Source organism: Siphateles boraxobius, unplaced genomic scaffold (genome assembly GCF_051911475.1).
Source record: "Siphateles boraxobius isolate OS27281-9 unplaced genomic scaffold, OSU_SipBor_1 7, whole genome shotgun sequence".
NCBI lineage: Eukaryota > Metazoa > Chordata > Actinopteri > Cypriniformes > Leuciscidae > Siphateles > Siphateles boraxobius.
The window spans coordinates 17,448,424-17,465,063 of NW_027509197.1; the positions used below are offsets into that span (position 1 = coordinate 17,448,424).

The window sequence follows — 16,640 nt, forward strand, 5'->3', positions numbered from 1 at the left end:
TCTAGTCAGCCCAGGGCTCTTCCCTCTTCATCCTAAGTGTGGCTCTGTTTGTGTTTTCATTGGATAATGACGCCAGCAGCTTTGGCAACAGTAACAATAACAAAAACAACCTACGAACCAGCAGACTTCACACTTATCAACCAGAGAGAAAGAAAGAGCGCTATGGATTCAGTGTGAAATACTGTGAATATAACATGAGAAAACTGTGCCAAGGACAAAGAGGGATGGGATAGGACAGGACAGGAAAGAGTGATTGATAGGTGAGAGCAGACAGCCTGATAAAAGAGTTAGGTGTGGAGAGGAGGAGACACGAGCGATGAGAGATGAGCGGTGAAGAGAGGAGAGAGAGGTAGAGAGAGAGAACATCCCTGGAGCTCCGCTGATAGGCAACAGCACTTGTAATGAGGCAGGATTGCTGTAAGAAGCAAATGGCCCTGTGGCAGAGAGAGACAGAGATATGGGCTAAACAGAAAATGATGCTATCACTGAATTACTGATAGCTCTCATTACACTGTCCTGAACTTCACAATCCTGGAGCAAAGCTCTAACCAGTCCAGACCAAAGCTTTAGGGAATAAACTTTAGCCTATTAATTTTTCCCTGTGAGAGAAATACAAATAAAAATCCAAGAACCTGAAACACAGGGTTCATTGATTACTAAAACAACGAAGAATGAAGAAAGCTAACTTTTGGCTTTTATAATATAATGTTTTCGTGACTGAATTTATAAACAAAACTTACTTTTTCCGTCACATGACCCTTCAGAAATCATTCTAATATGATGATTTGCTGCTCAAGAAACATTTCTTATTATGAATTTTGAAAAGAGTTGTGCTGCTTAATACTTTTGTGGAAATGGTGAAACGTGTTTTCAGGCTTCTTTGATGAACAGAATGTTGAAAAGGACAGCATTTATTTGAAAAAGCCCCTTTTTTGTAACCATTCAAAAGACTAATATCTTTCGATCAGTTTAATGAATCCTTGCTCAATAAAAAAATCTTACGGACCCCAAACTTTTGAACGGTAGTAGGTCAGCCAAGGTCAGCCGAGATTTTATTTCAATAGATCTAAGCTTACTGTATTATTTATACCTAAAACATGACAATTTTCAAAGTGACAGACAAGTATTGGTATCACAGCCATGCATAACTCAGTCAATATAGCAATCTATACTACATTATGGGCTGTGGCATTAAATCACACTTCTCTTTCAGTAGAGCAGGGCTGTTCAGTGTCCTCAGGAGCTGCCTGTGGCTGTCATATTTCAACAGCTCCATATGAGCCCTAATCACCATCCATTGGGAGAACATCACAAGACCCACACAGCCCTGTCTTTAGGGGCCCTCCCACACACACATCAGCTCCTTTGTTGTTCTTTGTGAATGAAGAAGGGATCAAAGCAGCGGATCTCTACGTGAAGGTGCCCCAATCTCCGTCGGAGCCACTTGGCCGGTAATGGGCTTTCATCGGGGGGTGATGAGGTGAGAGCAGGATAGGACAGACGGGGGGAGAAAGGGGGATTAGGAATTAGAACAGGAGGGGGACAGCAATTGATCAGCTGTCATCTCCGCTTACAGTAGGCTGGTGCAACTTTCACAGGAAAATATCCAACCCAACTGGGAAAGATGAACACTGGGCAGAATCATCTCCATTTCAAAGTGGATTCATTTGAATGAGACCGTGGCCCACAAATGCAGCAGCAGAATACAGTTCAGCAAGATTACAAAAGCCTCCATTTAGAAAAAAAAAATGTAAAAAATGTTGTGATGACATTACTAATGCAGTTAACAAATGGAAATTTATTGTAAATTGTTACCAAAACCATAATGTTATGTGAACCTTTATTACATTTTGATTCGACTCAATCCATAATGAGATGGTATAATGCTGGTTTACTGGCATTCTCTGATGCAGTATAATTATTCCAAACATTCATCACACATGAACAATGGCAGTTCAAAGCCAATGCCCCACATACTTTGCAACATAACTGTCTCCTCTTCCAGATAACAAAACCAAGTTCTGGCAGTTCACATGGCAGACCTTTTATTTCTGAAAAAAAAATGCTTAGAAATCTGCATTGACATAAATGTGAACCTTGCCTCAAACTATTTAGGTACAGACCGTCTTAGACAAAAATGAAGGTTATCTTACAAGTCGAATGATTTAGATTTTTATGGAAGAGTTCACTGAGAAATTAATGAATTCTGCCACCATTTACTCACAGCCATTCTAAAACGACACTGTCAGGAAGAAAACGGGCAAAAATTTAAAATTTAGTGGTACAAGACTGAGGCTATATCTTCAAAGTAAAAACTTTGTACTCTATCTAAAAGGTGTATATTAGTACATTAATAGTACTAATATTTACCCATAAGGTACTATTATGAACCTTTTAGGGGTAAATAAGGTATAAAGATCTAGGTCAGTTGCTGCCTTAAATTTTTAAGTATAATCAAATTGGCTGTACAAATCATTTCAACTTAAATTATATTAAACTGACTTTTAAAAAATTTTGTTGAATCTCGTAACTTAAAAATAGGTTGAAATTAGTTAGTTAACATTAGTTAACTACATTAATTGACATGGACTAATAATGAACTGCACTTCTACAGCATTTATTAATTTACTAATACATTATTAAAATCAAAAGTTATTTGTTAACATTAGTTAATGCACTGTGAACTAAAATGAACAAACAATGAACAGTTGTATTTTTTTACTCAATGTTAACAGATTAACAAATACAGTAACAAATGTATTGCTCATGGTTAATTCATGTTAGTTAATACACTAACTAATGTTAAAAAATGAAACCTTATTTTAAAGTGTTACCAGTTGAAGTAATGTAAAAACATATGTTGTCTTGACTTATTGATCATATTTTTTATAATGCAGTATAGGGCCGTATCAAAATATGCATTTTTCCTTTCAAAGGCAAAAAGAGAGAACTATGTCTGAATTCTAAGTATCCATAAAACAGTAGGCAAAAAATACCCGGATGACCTACTACTTCCAGAGAGATTTTGAATTGTGCATCCACCATCAAATGGACCCTTTACTATCCCATGAGGCCACGCGGGAGAGGAGTTTTGAACGGCAGTGAAGCAATGCAACTGACGCTGGTAGGTCATGTGACAGTGGCAACATGAAGAATAATGTACGTTCGAATTTCTACACACATTCATATTATATAGAACATGTTTTTAATGGTTGAAAAGTAATTAGGCTACTTATTCAAAGTACTCAAAGAGTATGTGATTTCAGCCAAGCTGTTGTACCCCTAAAAGTACAATTCTTGCACAAATTTCCCGAGAATGTGACTTTATTTTTTTCCATAAAACACAAAAGGAAGCTGCTCTTTTCCATACAATGACTGTGGATGGTGACCGGGTGCCGTCAAACTCCAAAAAGAAAGAAAAAACAACAACAGAAAAGTGGTTCATCGAACTTGTCTACTGTCTTCCGAACTCACATGATAGCTTTTCACGTTCTATGTTTGGAAAAGTTATAATTGGAAACACTGAAATAAATAACTAATTTTGTGTTCAGGTTTCAAAAAATATGAGGTAGAGTAAATAATGCCAGAGTTTTTATTTTACTTCTTTAAATTACAAGACAGCTCAGGGAAAACCCTTGAAAGCAAAGTTTTCAGATTATCAGATGCCCACCCAACCTTTTAGCTCCACAGAGAAGACGTTATCCCCTGATGGATACTATGCAAACCTGCAAGTGTCACTTCAATTTATTTTCCAATTTCCTGTCCACTGAGATACCCTCGCTCTATATATCGCTATACTGTCCGACTACATGAAATATTGACGGCTTTTTGCTGAGGAGCAACCTGGCCCATTTTTATCCCATGTGTGCCAGACACTAAGCTGATGGTGTTGAGCATCCCGGATCAAGTTCTGTATAGCGCTCAGTGCCCAGACAACAACACACAATAAATCAACAAAGCATTTCATTAGGGCAGACGGCTACATCTCCAGCGAGCCTGTGCTCTGTGTATTGTTAAGGTGCACGCCACGGTGGTAGACCAGGTCAGGCTCAAAACTAGAATTCCGGTGTTGTCACAACGAAACAGCCTGGCCCCTTACTCCCATCGTCACGACGACACGTCAAGGGGTCAGTGAGGCATGACAACTCCACACAACAGAAGGATCGTGTGACATAGCAGCAAGTATAAATGTATTCAGCTCCTCTCCCTCTCACTCTCTCTCTCTCTCTCTCTCTCTCTCTCTCTATCCTCCGCTTCAGATCTGTCCAATGTCATAAGCAGAAGTATGCAAATGATATTCACACTGCTCTCTTGTACTGTTCAGCAAGTCTGCTCTGCATATTCGAACATGGAAATCTCCTCGGGTGGCATTTCACTTAAAAACCATGAAAAATCACATAAATAAACGGCATATGTTTACTGAAATATTAATTTAAAAAAAAGATGTAACTTATCAGTGGATACACTTGATTACATTCTGGCACAAAAACACATGTTCCTTCATTCATTTCTATACAAATCATCCCATTCAACAAGCACAAAATAAAAGCTTTTTAAAAGCATAAACCAGTTGTAAAATTAGTCAAAATCCTCCCCACTCTCCATCTAGAGCTACATACCTCTTTCTCATGCAGAAATGACAGGTAGGAGACGAGAAGGAAGACCATGTCAGCAGAATGAGCAGTGCGCACGCAGCGGTCTATTCCAGTCTGATGAGATACAGCATGTGAGCTGCTTTAGCTCTCTCAGCTATTGTTACAGCCGCCAGCTCCTCACTGAGCATGCTCCAAACACCACTCCACTCACTGTTGGCATGGGAACCACTCAAGCACAGACCTCACTATAAAGGACCTCCCTGAGATACACTCTCTCTTTCCCCCCACCTGTCCTCTCAAGGGGGTTTCCTTGTTTTTTGCTTCTGTGTAACCCAGTGAACCTTAAGCAAAGGTCCACAGGCGTTAAATTGACGTATACAACATCCACTCATGAAGTTTAACTGAGCTAAGATGGAAACGCAGGAGCGTTGTAACATCCTTTTCTTTGTCTTAATGTTGAGTTAATTGCAGCTTAATCCAAACTGTGATGTTATGGGAAGAAAAAAAAGATTTACATTAGCCTACACAATCACAATTTGTAGAATTAGCCCACTTCACTAAATGAGTGTCACCGCAATGACTCGGTACTCTGGAATGTCCAACGACTGACTGGTAGCTAAATTTGATTAGTGAATTAAATAGATACAAATCTAAATAAATAAATATCTAGAAATAAAAAGCTATTTATGTTTATAGTTTTATATATATTTATATTAAAATACATACATAACTAAAAATGAATAAATAAACAAATATCTGAATAAATAAACTAATAAAGTAGTTTATCTAGGTTGTTACATTTAATTTAAAAATAAATAAATAGATCACTTTAAATAAATAAATAAACTAGTTTGTCTAGATTTTTTTGTTATATTTGTTTTTTAAATAAATAAATATAAATAAATAAATATAAAAAGCTATCTATGCTTTTAGTTTTATATTCATTAATTTATTTTAAAATAAATATACATCTAAAAATGAATGAATAAATAAATATCTGAATAAATAAATACACTAATACAACTAATAAAGTAGTTTATCAAGGTTGTTATATTTAATTTTAAAATAAATAAATAGATAACTTTAAATAAATAAATACATAAATAAATAAATAAATAAAAATAAATGTATCGTTTTTTGTTGTATATTTATTAGTTTTTTTTAAAATAAATAAATACTATAAATAAATAAATAAATAAATAATCTAAATATTTTGGGGGAAAAACAAAATCATCTCGTTCATCTAGGTGTTTAATATTTATTATTATTGTTTTTTTCATAAATAAATATCTAAAATCTAAATAAATAACTCACAATTCCAATGCACGGGCCGTAGTCTCTACTGGAACGCAGTGCAGGATTTTGCAGCATTCCTTCGAATTCCCATGAGAGGGCTTTCAGAGCATATTGGCTGTGCTCTGTAATTACAGTATGTTGCGTGGGGTTGAGGTAGCCAGGCCATATGGAGAGAGATAATCCTCTACATAACCACACATGCTCCTAGGCTCCTCCAGTGATCAGAGCACTAAACAGACATCAGCTGAGCCTGTCAAGCGCGCTCACTGGATCTCTATGCTCAGGCATGGAGTGGCCAGGTCAAAGGAAGGGATTCCTCTTTGTCTCTGCCGTATACCTTGGTGATCTATTGGGCCCAAGGCAAGCGCAGGAGGCCGGCAGAAGATGCATTATCCACATTTGATACCAAGCTCCCTGGAGAGAAAGTCAAATGTACTATTAGCTTTTGTTTCAAGGCTTCTGGTGTTGCATTAGCCAAAGTGGCACTTTTATCAGATAATCTAACAGCTTGTTTTGCTTTTTTTATATTGAAATTTATAAGTTATTAATCACGATATGTAGCTGTATTTGGCACTTTAATGGCTAACCGCAGTCGCGGTGGGATCGAAATAAAATCACAGGTCCCTGTGGTTCAGTTGGGGTTGGTATAATACACTACAGCCAGTAAATGCTTCATCCATTAGCTTGAATGCTTCTCCAGAGGGACAGATTTATATAGTCTATATAGAGCAGTGGCACACAGTGCACATAGAAGAAATATGGAGAGTTAATTACAGATTAACAGTAAAACATGACAAAATTATCAAATGGCTTCCATTAAAAAAACATACCAAAAAGTAGGATGGTACCATGTTTTTGGATATGTATTTGCATAGTGGTAGCATGGTATGGGTTTCTTCAACTGGCCAATTTTGACCCTGTAGACAAACAAAAACAAACTCTCTTAAAAGTCCCCCTGTAGTCAATAATTGTATCCCTTTCAACTCATATTTGATCACCAAAATTACATATTTAAATGTTTTTTTCCTGTGAAAAAGAAACTTCATGCCTTAAATTACCTTGATTGCAACTTCTACACCCTTGCTTCATTTAGTTGAATGTGCTAGTTAGCCCCGCCCAGTGCCATAGAGGGAAAGAGTTGCGACACTCCCATAGACCACCATAGGAACTTTGGTTTGCGGAAGTAACGCGTGTCGTGGAGCAGCCAATAGTTCGAAACACTGATAGTTCCAGCATTGAACCCCATTCATTTTCAGTGTTTCCGAAGTACGCTCGGTGGTAAATTAATGAAATCACTGTATTTTTTTTACTTTTAAACACATTAGCCGACCTCTCATGAATCTAGTCAGTAGTATTTTATGTAGCCAGTTTTAGTTAATGTTTATTGGAAGATAATAGGTTAATTGCAGCTATAGCTTACGTGACACTAACGTTAGCTAACTTACGGTAACCTGATGTATATAATATATAATATTATTATTAATAATATTATACTGTTTACTGTTAAAATATTATATATACATACACACACATACACAATTCATTTATTTAAATGGGTTAGGGTTATGTGTGTATATATGCATATTTGTCAAAATGTGTGTTTGTGTAATAATACATATAGGCCTACATAAATACACATGCATTCATATATATATACACATACACAATTAATATATTATGTGTATGGGTTAGGGTTAGTAATGATTGATTGAAATATATATAGCCTACATGTGTAGCCTACTGTACACAGTACATCGTATACATGTATTTGTGTATGTGTTTTCTGATGAATGGTTTAGTCTATGATTAGGGTAGGATGAAGGGGTACATTAGCAATACTGAAATGAATCCCGTTAACAGTTATTTAGCTACGTATTTAGGAACATAGTTCATTCACTCATTAACTATCTCTCCGGTTTCATTTTATGAAGTTAATATTTACCGAACATTGCTGCAAATATAGTCATTGCTTTCTACGTTATGGGAGCAGTCCATTTCCCTCCTAAATCATTCATTTGTACATGCACAGCGTAATTATTTATATTTTATGTTGGTTGGAATTCTGAACGGACCGCCACTGCAGAACTCTTTGCGCGATCACGAAGGTAGGCTAATGGCTGAATCGGAATTTATAAGCAAGATCACGGATCAATAGCCTAATACAGCCCAGTTGTGCTAAAAGAAATATCATGAGACGTCCATCATCAGATGAGCCGCTAAAGCCAGTGCTACTACCCATGTGAACATGAACACTAAGATTATCCCTCCAAAAAAACCCTAAAACTTAAGTAATATAGGCTACAGTATTTCGTTGTCACCCTGCCTCTCCAAATGCAAAACTGACATTAACTAAATGCAATAATGCAGTAACAGCTGAAAAAGTACTTGGGTGTGTGTTTTATTTTATATTTACTGTTCAATAATGTAATCGCTGCTGTCTGTTTTTTTTTTTTTTAATCGCTGCTGTCTGTCCCATAGAAGAACATGACAGCCATCGTATGTTTTGGAACTATTGGGGCTTACATGAACCACGTGACAGCAATAGTGGCGACATCAAAGCGTGTCGCAACCTTTTTTTTTTACAGTCCATGATCGCAGCTCTTTCTCTCTATGGCACTGGCCCTGCCTCCACTCACAGATTCACTAGGCCAACTTAGGGGGCTTTTACACTGGGCTCGTTTGCTGCGGTCCGAGCCCGGGCACGATTGTTCCCGGCGCCCCCTGCAGCGTTGGTCTGGTTTCACACTCAACTTGATTCTATCGAACTCTGGTGCGTTTGCGTGCATCTTACGTCATTGCAAACGTGCACGGCTCATGATAGAAAACACGACACGGGTCAATATATTGTGTTTTTTATTAATTTGGTGCTATTATTCATAGCTGAGTAAACAATGCAGGTTAACTGTATGTGTGTTTCGCATAAGCTGTCTTTCCGCTGCTTGCAAATGGACTCTTTTGAGGAGACAGTGGATTTCCATTAATTTGTTGCCCTGATCAACACAGACTCACTCTTGCTCGTATCCAGGGTAAATCTTCATCCCTTACGTGTGTTTTATTTAACTAAATACATCAAAATCGGCTAAAACGCATGCGCAGGATACTTTACTTCCTGAACAAGTGCGCACCCGAGTCTGTGTTGCTTCCACATACACGCGAATCGCAGCACGGTTCGGGAGCAACCGAACTCAGACCACCTCCTCCAGGTAGTCTCGGGTTCGGTACCCCAGTGCGCACACGGGTCCGATGACAGCGTTCACATTAGCGATTTTTCATGCGAACCGTGTCCCGTTCCGAACTAAACTGCCAGTGTGAAAGCCCCCTCACTGAGGTAAACACTGCACAATGGTATATCGCTCTATACAACGTTGGACACATAACGGGCGGCAATTAATATGATTAGCCTTTTTGCTCGACTATGTTATCAAACAGCTATGTGTTGCTAATTTTACTCAAACCATGTTCCCGTGCCGTGCACCATCTTGGGCTCCCCCTTTCACACAGCGTGTTGATCCCGGGAAATTGCCAGAACGCCTTCTGTGCGAACGCAAACACGACCCGGGATCGATCCCGGGATCGATGCCGGGTTGGGGACCTAGTAACATTGCCGGGATCATTCCCGAAACGCGCGCTGTGATTACAAAACCCGTAATCAATGCCGTGTCGTAATGATGACGCTGAAGTGAAGTGAAAGCAGGCTAGTGAAACGGTACGTAATGCGATGGTTTATGATCGAATAGGAGAAAAAAAATGCACAAGCGTGGTTTCTCGAGAGAGAAATCGCAGCTCATAACCAAATAGCCGCTGCTGAGACATTACATGTAGGCCTATGTCACAGCGATGTCACGTGTCTTTTTCGGGATTTTTACGGGTTGTGCAGGGGCGCAACTACCCAGTGTTAGAGGGGTATGCAGCAACAATTTTGGCGCCCCCCAATACACACACACACATATAGATATATAATAATAATATATATATATATATATATATATATATATATATAATCATATTGTGTGTAGCTGTCATTTGTATCAAAATGATCATCCATCAAATCTTCCTTATTCCAGAAAATTTTCTTTTTTTCTTTGCAAATCCCTGTACTTGTGACAATGAAAACAATGATGACATAAATTATGTCAATGAACAAAAAAAAAAAAAACAGAAACAGATTTTGTCCAAGTGGTCAACAAAAGCCTCGTTGCTGTTTGCCACTTGATCATACATATTATATAGCACAGATCTTTAAAGAGAGAGAGAGATGTGACCCTAAATACAGCTTCCATGTCACCCAGCAGATGTAACTATAGCTTGTATGTCTGATAGCACAGCTAACATGAACATACATGAATGGTAAAACTAAATCTATTTGTTTCCATGATAAACCGGCCTTATTGCATAAGTCATGTTTTCCAGCTTCTAGTCATTTATTGTGCATGCTACCTTATATTTACCAGTTGTTATTTTAATTTAATAAAATTGAGATATGTCATGCATGGGATTGGTACCATAAGGTTTAATCAAAATCTAAATCTAGATATCAGTAATATTATTTTGCATTAAGTTAGCAAACACTTGCTGTTAACATTAATATTTGCTAGTCTCCAAGCTTGGTAGCAAATCTACGCATGATTCCATGGTAAACCAGAGATATTGCATTAGTTGTTTTCCAGATTCTTGTCATTTATTGTAGATGCTACCTTATATTTTTTAGTTTTCAGCTCAGCAACCTCGGTTTTGCATATTCTAAACTAGCTAGCTCTGGCTGCTACATTCCCAGAGTTAGCAAACGTTAGTCTGTTAACATGAATATTTGCAAGCCTCCTCCAAGCACAAACATCACATACCTGTTGCATTTCACCATCCACTTATTTAGCTGCTGTCGCATCCCTTAACATGCCATCTCCTTTAACCTCCTTCTTTTTCTATTTTTAGCCCCCGACCGCTTTTTTGCTTCATTCATCTTTCTCGAGTTTCAACGATAACGCACTCCTGTGCTGCTCCTCAGCGCTCACGCGCGCGCCCCCGCCCGCTCGCGATACCCTTCTATGTCAAAATAAATTCTATGATGGAATATTATGAGGGCGCCGGCGCCTACTCTAGCCTGTTAGTCATCTAAAATTTATATAACTTTTTTTATATTTAACTTGTATAACTTTTATATAAATGTATATAACTTATAAAAAAAATAGTTTTTTTTTAACTATCGCTTTGGCGCCCCCATGATGCGGCGCCCCTATGCGCCACATATAGCGCATACCCACTTTTTGCGCCACTGGGGTTGTGTGGCACTCTTTGATTCCGGAAAATCACTGGCAGTGTGAATGAACCAAAATCAAACGAACCCGGGTCAAATCCCGGGTCACTTTATCCGTGTATTTTCCGGAATCTCTGTGTGAAAGAGGCTTCAGACAGCTCCCTGAATTCCAACAATCATCCGAAACGTTTTAAACAACTCCGATCGTCGGTGGAGAAAGGCATAGTTCCTCATAACATTGTAATACACATCGTACACCTGCTGTAGGCTATTGTTAAATCTACCTGCATGTTCATATCAATGATAATCAACAGAAAAATATACCTGCATAACCTGGCATCTCTCGAGACTCCCCTAGTTCGCGCGCTGTTAATGATATGCTAAAGCCCGCTCGCTGTTTGTGACGTCTGAAACACCAGCGATTTAAAAACCTAATGGTTTTAGAGTATCATGGTTCACCGCAGTTAAGAGAAAATACTCAGAAATGGTTGTTGACTTCTGAATTTGCACATGGTTTGTCTTAAAGCACATAAAAAAACACATAGATAGTCAACATTTAAAACTTTATTTTCTCCACAGGGGGACATTTCACACTCTCACTAATTTATGTAATTTTTTAGTAACAATTTCCAACAGTGAACCTTTTCTGGTATTTCACTACAGCATTAGCATTATATATCTTAAATACTCCCAAATTTAAATATAATAATTGATTTTTTTATAACATCTGGCCTGGTACAAAAGTGAAACAATAAAAAAAAAAAAAAAAAAAAATATATATATATATATATATATATATATATATATATATATATATATATGAATACTGTGAAATATTATTACAATTTAAAATAACTTTTCTATTTTAATATATTTTATACTATATATAATTTATTCGTGTGATGGCAAAGCTGGATTTCAGCATTATTACTTCAATCTTCAGTGATCCTTCAAAAACTAATATGCTGATTTGCTGCTCAATAAACATTTATTTTTATTAGTATTATCAAAGCAGTTGAAAACAGTTGTTGCTTAATATTTTTGTGGAAACCATGATAGTTTTTTTAGGATTACCTGATGAATAGAAAGCTGAAAAGAAAAGCATTTATTTGAAATAGAAATCATTACAGCTGTCACAGCAGAATAAAGTGATGAATTTAAAAAAAATCTAAATGATCTTTAAAAAAAAAAAATACTGACCCTTAACCTTTGAACAGTCGTGTATACATTGGACATAAAAGTGTCATCAGTTGAGGAAACATCAATTTAGAGCCAAGTGAATTAAGCATTTTTTTTGACAAATGCACAAATTAGATCCAGATTTCGAATACACAGTGTTGGTAGCTGACTGGGAGAGTGGAACCATTAAAGAGACTGAAGGGCCTCAGGGCTTGTAGAGAAAGAGAGATATAGAGAGGGAGAATGAGAGTCTCTAGCTGGTGGCCGTGACACTCAAGATGCAGAGCGGCCACAGTGCAGCGGCCGTCACCCTGCCCAAAGACTCCACCATTCCTAATTTATGAGGGCTCTACCAAGCCTCAATAATTCATTCACCCAGCTCCACACAGTGATCACTGAAGCACAGACCGCCTTTCACACAAGACCAAAATAATAATAATAATTAATAAATAAGCACAATTCTCTTTCAGACAAGGTTCGCCTCGAGATCCTTTCAAGATTTCGAGATTTTTTTTTCTGCAGCGGAGGGACTATATTTGGTACTGCATATGAATCAGCATCTGACGCACAAAAAAAGCTGATGCGGCATTCGCAAAACCAAGTAAACAACTGTTATTATGACAGAATAAAAAGGGGTTATTGAAAACCTCGGTTGAATTATGAGAAGAATCAAAGGAAAAAGATTAAAGATTAAATACATGAAATTCCAAAAAAAATGTTTTTTATTGTTTTATGGTATCAAAAAAAACACAATGAATTAATTAAGAATACATTGACACATAATGCTTGTTAGTGATGTCCCTAAAACCTAATCTGATGTCATAAAAATGTATTACTTTAGCTAAAGGACTCTATATCCTATATTTGGCATTATGGGACACAATATTGGTATTGAAAAGTGGAAGAATGTGGGACAATCGATTGTATTGCACCATGAGAAAAGGGATCACATAACACACTGACACAAATACAGAGAGGGCAGCTCGGTCTAACACTCTCACACGCATATGGTGCATGTGAGCATCTCCGACTAAACAAAGAAACTGTATGGGATGTGCATATATAATGTATCAGATGTAGGTCAGTGCTTGGCTATGCTCCTGTGTGCGTTACATTACTCATATAAATGCATATGTTTAATATGCTGAGGTGCTGGCATCACTTCCTGTGTTACTCGGAGCCTGGGAAACGACATGGGAACTGTGCCACATTCCTCAGATGAGTCACGACTGGGGACTGCAAACGTGTATAGCAGGAATGTATTGTCATTAGTGCATGGGACCATGTCACCCAACTGTATTCAATGAAGCTGCAACAGATACCAATGTTATTGGTGTGCAGTGTGTGAGTGGAAAGTTTGATTAGTCCATTGAGGCAGACAGTCGATGTCTATGTTTATATAACAATAATAACCAACCCACATTCTCACAGTCAGGTTCTAATGGTTCTCCCTGTTTGTTAACAGGTCTCTGGTTAAATGCTTTACACATGGAGAAAGTCAAAACACAATCAAATTTCTGAGCAGCATTGAATCCAAGTGTCTCCTATAATGATAAATCCATATTTGCCCATTTTACCCGGGGTTAGCCGCATTGCATTAGAATGTTAGAGGGAGACATTTAGCAACAGACATCCAATCGCGTACTCATATTTGCGTGCTTTGGACAGTCACGGAAACACTGCGCATTGTTGCCTATAAACAGCAAATTCAGTGTTTGAGAGGAAAACTGTCAAATGCTGACAGAAAACACAACATTTGAGTGAAGAAGAGACCATTTCATTCTTACCTTTATAGTCCAAAATGTCCATTCAGTATAAACGCGATGGTAGTCGGCAATACGAGGATGTGGAGTGCTATGTTATGTTTACAGGTTGCATGCTGCGTTCATCCAATCAATGACACTACTACTGACACCTACTACATATATGCAAATAAGAACGTTATGGATTAATTGTAAATTATGAGCAGTGTGAAACGTGAAGCAAGATAACAATTATTCCTAATTCACTAATTCCATTTAGCCATTTAGAATGACCCAGGGTTAACTATTTCAAGTGTAAAAAGCCCTGATGAGTGCTTAACCTTCTAGAACAACAGAACAGAGCAACATAACATCCTAGATACAACCCAGAACACCCTAGCAATGACCCATAACGCACTATCAACCACCCAGAACACCCTATCGACCACCCAGAAAACCCTAGCAATGCCCCAGCAACCACATATAACACTCAAGCAATGCCCTAGCAACCACCCATCACATTTTAGCAATGACCCAGGCCAGAACACCCTATCAACCACACAGAAAACCCAAGCAATGCTCTAGCAACCACCAATCACACTCTAGCAATGCCCTAGCAACCACCCATGACACCCTAGCAATTACCCAGGCCAGAACACCCTATCAACCACACAGAAAACCCAAGCAATGCCCTATCATCCACCCAGAAAACCAATGCCCTGGCAACCACCCATAACACACTAGCAATGCCCTCGCAAACACCCACAACACTAGCAATGACCCAGGCCAGAACAGCCTATCAACAACCCCTAACAACATAGAAAAGACCCAGAACACTCTTGCAGTGCCTTAGCAACCACCCAGAGCACCATGACATCATGACGGTGAGTTTTGCATGGACAAACACAATTCGTATTTTCTTCTGAAAAGGTACAAATATGGTCAAACATTGTTATATGCTATACAAAAGGATATTACAATAACTAATAATATAATCTGCACATTCCACTAAATGTCATCCCTCACATTAATTTTGCACAGCATAAACAGTGTTTCCCCCTCCTAATATATGTCTGTTTGTCCTCCGGGGCTCTGCACAATAGTAATATCATTTCACAATGTTGCTTTTTTACTCCAAGTAAACTGTTTTAATATTAAAGCTTTTATTTCGATTTTATAGTTAAAAAAAAATTAGAATCTAAATCTTTAATTCCTTTTTTAATGACAATGATTTTGTCATCTGCCTGCTTTGAAAGAGTCAAGATCTTCAATTGCATTGTAATGACTTATAATCATCTGCTTACAATTGCTTTTTGTAAATTGTTCCATCCATCCTCAGGAAGTGGGTGGTACCTGGAAATGGCCCATATTTGGTCAGAATCGTTCTTATTAATTGATTTAATTGAATTAATAGGGCGTTATTCAAAGTCAACTTTATGTAAAACATGAGGAAGAGCTGAACTCCTCAATGGCATCAGTATTTACACAACAAAAGGGGTCTTAACAAACCCTCTCAGCATATATCAAGCACCGGGACTATTATGATGCAGAATATTCAATGCATTTGATGCTGAATGCTACAATGACCAACAATGTGGCCATTTCATCTCTGAAAATTGAGGGGGGTGGGGGGGTGTTCCATCAGCCTTGATGTAGAGAGAATATAAAACTGCACATTGAATGCACTACTTGTCCCTTGATGGCCTTTAGTTCATCAAAACAACTATGAAAAATCATAGACATGATTCAAGGCATCCAGGTGACTTTGATAATGTAAAACAACTAACTAAAAGAAATCACAGTCTGTCTAAATTAAGTCTATGCATTGATGCCTACGCTGATACAGTACACATACATAATATGAAAGGTTTCACAGTAGATTCTATTAAATTCATGTTTTTGATTGTTCTTGTTGACAACCGATGCATAGAACTTAGTTCCACCCTACATTTTTTTCTTTTTCAATATGGAAGAAAGATAAGTCACTACTTCTGTTTCATCGCAACTTTAACATCAGCTATGTACAGTAAAAGCAGGAGGCCTATTAAGTGCTGATATTATCATATTAGATATTCTGAGCAGAGCAGTTGTGCATAATGTATACTTAGTGTCAAGACTAAACAGTGAATAAAGCCTATTACAATCTTCCTGACATTTTGCAAATTTAAAATTTAATTTTGCCTCAAGGTCATTCAAATTTTTGAATTACAACAAGCAAATTACATTTTCAAAATCAAATAAAACATCTTTATCCACCCGACACATATTGGTCCATGTGATAAGGTGACCTACTTTAACAAAACGATCCAAACACACCAAAGGGGACATTCATAATAGAGCTGCACAATGATATGTGTTGTGTCAGAGCTATATACAGCACAAGAGGAGTACCGAATTGGCATATTTTGTTCCTTTGCTTTATAGAAAACTTGACTCATTTGTCATGACCCTCAGATTAAAAACTGTAAAACTAATTATGCTTTAGTCATGAGCATGCTCTTCATAAAATCCATCATCATAACATCACAATGTAACGTGGTATTCTATTTCTGAAACTGTTTTAGTAGCATTTCTGAT

At 37.6% G+C, this 16,640-nt stretch overlaps 1 protein-coding gene across 1 annotated transcript in view; it reads right to left on the reverse strand.

Moving 5' to 3' along the window:
* arhgef49 (Rho guanine nucleotide exchange factor 49) overlaps positions 1-4,728 on the reverse strand; it is a 29,618-nt gene extending 24,890 nt beyond the window's left edge. The window contains exon 1 of the mRNA XM_077216830.1: positions 4,620-4,728. The gene's annotated coding sequence lies outside the window, so the exon portion shown is untranslated. The remainder of the gene's footprint in view (positions 1-4,619) is intronic.
* Positions 4,729-16,640: the final 11,912 nt, after the last annotated feature.